The sequence below is a fragment of the Dipodomys ordii genome, unplaced genomic scaffold, assembly GCF_000151885.1.
Source record: "Dipodomys ordii isolate 6190 unplaced genomic scaffold, Dord_2.0 Scaffold13, whole genome shotgun sequence".
NCBI lineage: Eukaryota > Metazoa > Chordata > Mammalia > Rodentia > Heteromyidae > Dipodomys > Dipodomys ordii.
The window spans coordinates 10,726,518-10,731,932 of NW_012267229.1; the positions used below are offsets into that span (position 1 = coordinate 10,726,518).

General features: G+C 47.2%; 1 protein-coding gene across 1 annotated transcript in view; it reads left to right on the plus strand.

The window, feature by feature from the left end:
* Ddrgk1 (DDRGK domain containing 1) overlaps window positions 1-5,415 on the plus strand; it is a gene marked incomplete at its 5' end in the record, with an annotated part of 17,481 nt that overhangs the window by 1,206 nt on the left and 10,860 nt on the right. The window lies entirely within an intron of this gene.

Here is a 5,415-nt window from a genome sequence, read left to right on the forward strand (position 1 = left end):
TGCTTATGTGGTGCTGAGGAATCGAACCCAGGGCCTCATAAATGCAAGGCAAGCGCTCTACCACTGAGCTACCTTCCCAGCCCCAGAGGACAGTTTCTTCCAATGAACAGTCATGCTCTTTGTATTGTAAAGGCACCCATTATTTTTAGCTCATTAAGCAAAGGTTTTGGAGAGCAGGGAACTTTGAATATTTCCTGAGGATAAGACTTGGGGTTTGGGGCTGAAAAGGTGGCTCAGTGGTAGAGTATTTGCCTTGCATGCATGAGGCCCTGTGTTCGATTCCTCAGCACCACATAAGCAGAAAAAAAAAAAAGGCAGAAGTGGCACTGTGGCTCAAGTGATAGAGTGCTAGCCTTGAACTGAAGAGCTGAGGGACAGCGCCCAGGCCCAGAGTTCAAGCCCCACGAGCGGACCCAAAAAACAAACAAAAGACTTGGGGTTTTAAAAATTGGAAAAATTAGATGCAATGGATGTCTGTAATCCTGGCTACTCAGGAGGCTGAGAATTGGAGGATCATAGTTTGAAGCCAACCCAAGTAGAAGAATCTGAGACTCCTATCTCCAGTTAACCAGCAAAAGGCCAGACTGGAGGCATGATTAATTGGTAGAGTGCCAGCATTGAGGCGAGTACAATGTGTTATTTCAAGTCCCAATACTGGCACCAAAAAAGAAAGGAAAGAAGAAAAAAAATATAAAGAAGCCAGGCTGGGAATGTGGCTTAGTGGTAGAGTGCTTGCCTTGCATGCATGAAATCCTGGGTTTGATTCCTCAGTACCACATACACAGAAAAAGCCAGAAGTGGTGCTGTGGCTCAAGTGGTAGAGTGCTAGCCTTGAGCTGAAGAGCTGAGGGACAGCACTCAGGCCCAGAGTTCAGGCCCCACGACTGGACCCCCCAAAAAAAATAAATAAAAATAAAATAAAAAATAAGGAATCTGGGCACTAGTGGTTCATGCCTCTAATCATAGCTACTCAGGAGGCTGAGCTCTGAGGATTGTGGTTCGAATTCAGCCTGGGCAAGAAAGACCATGAGACTCTGATCTCCTATTAATCATAGAAAATAAAGCTGGAAGTGGTGCTGTGGCTTAAGAAAGGAAAAAAATGGGGTGTGCTATGGCTGTATTAGGACCTGAATGTGATCCCCAGCACTAACACACACACACACAGTATAATCATAACTACTTATAGGTTGAGATCCAAAAAGTAAATAAAACTCTTACTTCTAACCATCAAAGAGCTGGGCACTTATGGCTCACTCCTGAGGAGGCTCAGATCTGAGGGTCAAGGTTCAAAGCTAGTCTGGGCAGGAAAGTCCATGAGACTTACCTCCAACTAACCACCAGAAAACCAAAAGTGGCACTGTGGCTCAAGTGTAGAGTGCTCACCTTGAAGTGAAGAGCTTAGGTACAGTGCCCAGGCTCAGAGTTCAAGCCCCACAACTGACAAAAAAAAAAAAAAAAAAACAAACAAACAGAAGTAGAGGTGTAGCACAATTGGTAGAGTATCATCCTTTTTTCTTTTTTGCCAGTCCTGGTGCTTGAACTCAGGGCCTAGGCACTGTCCCTGAGCTTTTGTTCAAAGCTAGCACTCTACTACTACAGCCACAGAGCACCACTTCCAGCTTTTTCTGTTAATCGGGTACTGAGGAATCAGACTTAGGGCTTCATGCATGCTAAGACACTCTACCACTAAGCCACTCAGCCCCTGTGAGACTATTATCCCTAATAAACTACTCAGAAAAAGCTGGAAGTGGTTATGTGGCTCAAGTGGTTGAGCACTAGCCTTGAGCACAAAGAGGCCCAGGGACAATGCCCAGTCCCTGAGTTCAGCCTCAGGACTTGAAAAACAAACAAAACAAAAAACACCTTGGGTTCACATTGTGACTTTTTTTCTTTGTCTTGTTTCTCTGGTGTTGGGGTTTGAACGTAGGTCTACGTATGTAGCCATGATGTGTTTTTCTTTTTTGTTTGTCGGTTGTGGCTTGAACTCTGGGCTTGAACTCAGCTCTTCAGCTCAAGGCGAACAGTCTACCACTTGAGCCACAGCGCCACTTCCGGTTTTCTAGTGGTTTATTGGAGCTAAGAGTCTCTTGAACTTTCCTGCCTGGGCTGGCTTTGAACCTTAATCCTCAGATCTCAGCCTGCTGAGTAACTAGGATTACAGGCGTGAGCCACCAGCACCCAGCGCCATGATGTGTTTTTCTAAAACAAATTTACTGGGGCTTGGAATGTGGCTCAGTGGTAGAGTGCTCGCCTAGCATGCATGAAGCCCTGGGTTCAATTCCTCAGTACCACATATATAGATAAAGCCAGAAGTGGCGCTGTGGCTCAAGTGGTAGAGTGGTAGCTTTGAGCAAAAGCAGCTCAGGGCCTGTGCCCAGGTCCTGAGTTTAAGCCCCCGATTGGCAAAAAATAAATAAATAAATAAAAATAAATCCTAAAACAAGTTTACTGGTGAATTATTTGTTCCCATATTTATATAGGTCCAAAAAAAAAGAGAAATTTATATTTCCTGTGGGTATACTGAGATAGAGTCTCAAAGACTTCTACTGGGGCTGAATTCTGCAGATTTCAGTTGTCTGGATGGGTAGGATTACAGGATTACAAGCATTAACCATGGACACAATATTTTGTTTATTTTTTATTTTTTTGGTCAGTCGTGGGGCTTGAACTCTGGGCCTGGGCGCTGTTCCTGAGCTCTTCAGTTCAAGGCTAGTGCTCTACCACTTGAGCCACAGCACCACTTCTGGTTTTCTGATGATTAATTGGAGATAAGAGTCTCATAGACTTTCTTGCCCCGACTGGCTTTGAACCGTGATCCCTCAGATCTCAGCGCAAATCACTGGTGCCTAGCTCTTAATTTTATTTTTAATTAGATGTAAAATTGCAGGTCTGATGAAAAAGTACAAATTATTTATTTAAATGAAAGATTTTTTTTTTTTGGTCAGTTGTGGCCTGAACTCTAGGCTTGGACACTGTCCCTCAGCTCTTTAGCTCAAGGCTAGTGCTCTACCACTTGAGCCATAATGTTAGTTCTGGCTTTTTCTGCTTATATGGTGCTGAGGAATTGAACCCAGGGCCTCATGCATGCAAGGCAAGCACTCTACCACTTTCAACTATCATATATGACCTTTTGCAATTATTTCCACTTAACATCATGTGTGTGTGTGTGTGTATGTGTTTAATAGCCTCCATAAATCATGTTTTTTGTTTGATTCTTTGGTCAGACAGATGTCCCTCAGCTCTTCAGCTCAAGGCTAGTGCTTTCCCACAAGAGCCACAACACCACTTAAGGTTTTCTGTTGATTAATTGGAGATAAGAGTATCATGGACTTTTCTGCCTGAGCTGGCTTTGAACCATAATCCTCAGATCTCAGCCTCCTTACTAGGTAGGATTTCAGGCTTGATTCACCAGTGCACAGCAAGGTGCTGTTTTCCTTGAAATTGGTGAGGTAGCTTTCTGAGAGTGTCCTAACAGAATGTGATGTTTTCATATAGGGTACATGTACTTTGAAAACTGACAAAAGACTTTCCCTCTTTTGTTGTTGTTGTTGGTCATGGGGCTTGACCTCTGGGTCTGGGCGCTGTCCCTCAGCTCTTTAGCTCAAGGCTAGCTCTCTACCATTTGAGCCACAGCACCACTTCTGGCTTTTTCTACTTATGTGGTGCTAAAGAATCGAATTCAGGGCCTCATGCATGCAAGGCAAGCACTCTATCATTGAGCCACCTTCCCAGACTGTGGTTTTGTTTTGTTTTTTGTTTTTGGGTCCGGTCGTGGGGCCTGAACTCTGGGCCTGGGCACTGTCCCTCAGCTCTTCAGCTCAAGGCTAGCGCTCTACCACTTGAGCCACAGCCCCACTTTTGGTTTTTTTCTTTTTGCTTATGTGGTGCTGAGGAATCGAACCCAGGGCCTCATAAATGCAAGGCAAGCGCTCTACCACTGAGCCACCTTCCCAGCACATAGACTGTGGTTTGTTTGTTTTTTATTTTTTGAGTTGTGAGTCTTGAACTCTCCATCCCTGAGTTCTCTGCTCACGGCTAGCAGGCTACCACTGTGAACCAACTGCACGACGTCCCTCTTTTGAGTAGTTAATTAGAGATAACAGTCTCACGAGAACTTTTCTGCCCCAGCTGGCTTCGAATCACGATTCAGATCTCAGCTTCTCGCGTGTCTAGGATTACAGGCGTGAGCCACCTGCGTCCAGCTCATTTTAAGATAAAAACTTAAGGCCCCGAGGCAAAGCGTGTGGCCGCGACCCGGCCCTCTACGAAGTGGGCGGAGCCTAGATGGAGGTGTGGGAGGGCTCGCATGGGCAGTGGGCGGGTCCAGGGTGATCCGGGTCTCGCGGTGAGATCTCGCGCTGGTTCTTCTGGTAGGCGTCGTCATGGTGGCGCCTGTGGTGTACTTGGCGGTGGCAGCTCTGCTTGTCTGCCTTATCCTCTTCCTGACTCGCATCAGGAGCCGAGGGGCAACAGGTAGGAGATGTTACCGCTCCGGGACCGGTTGAATCTGGTCCTTTGGGCTTCCGAGCTTTTGTAGGCTGTGACTCTGCCGCCATTGCGCATGCGCCAGCGTGCTTGGCAGGGTTAGGGAGCGGTCAGACAAGTCGTGCGCATGCGCATTTGTGGTAACTACGGGGACCGATGCGGACCCTCAGAGCTAAAACCAAATCTGGGACCAGGGAGTCAGCCCACCTACCCTTTTCTTCCACCCCTAAGCGAAAGTCTTGTCCATCCTCTTCACCAACTGGCACCTATATCACAGGGGCCAGGTCCTAGCATGTACCCTGTCATTCATTACCATCTGTGCTCTTAGGGGAGGCCACAGGGTTTTTCCCGTCCTCGACTGGCTCCAGACTGGGTGTCGGGAGGAAGCATCTGAGTGTTTTCTGCCCTCAGGGGGCTGAAGGAAGTATGAATAGGTTCCAGGAAATTGTTAAAGCCCTCACCAAGGAGAACATCTAGGCCGCCTTGGTCTCCACCTGGTTCTGCATCCTGGTCAGAAGGTCATTCGTTGGTCAGAGCACAGGGCATCTGTCAGCTCCCATCCCCATTTCTTGTCAGAGTAAGGGTTTGTGTATGTGTTTCTCCTACTCCCTGGGTCCACAGGCTATTTCAGAGAATGGGCATGCTCCAAGAGCAGGGGAGAGAGAAGCTAAGACTGATAGGAAACATCTTCCTGAGGGATGAGACTTACACTTTGCCTGGCAGATCTCCTCTCTAGTTGGGGTGCCATACAAAACTACAGCAGATGGGGTTAAGCAAGAAGTAAGTATTTTGGGGGCTGGGAAGGTGGCTCAGTGGTAGAGCGCTTGCCTTGCATGCCTGAGGCCCAGGGTTCGATTCCTCAGCACCACATAAGCAAAAAGAAAAAAGCCGGAAGTGGCGCTGTGGCTCAAGTGGTAGAGCGCTAGCCTT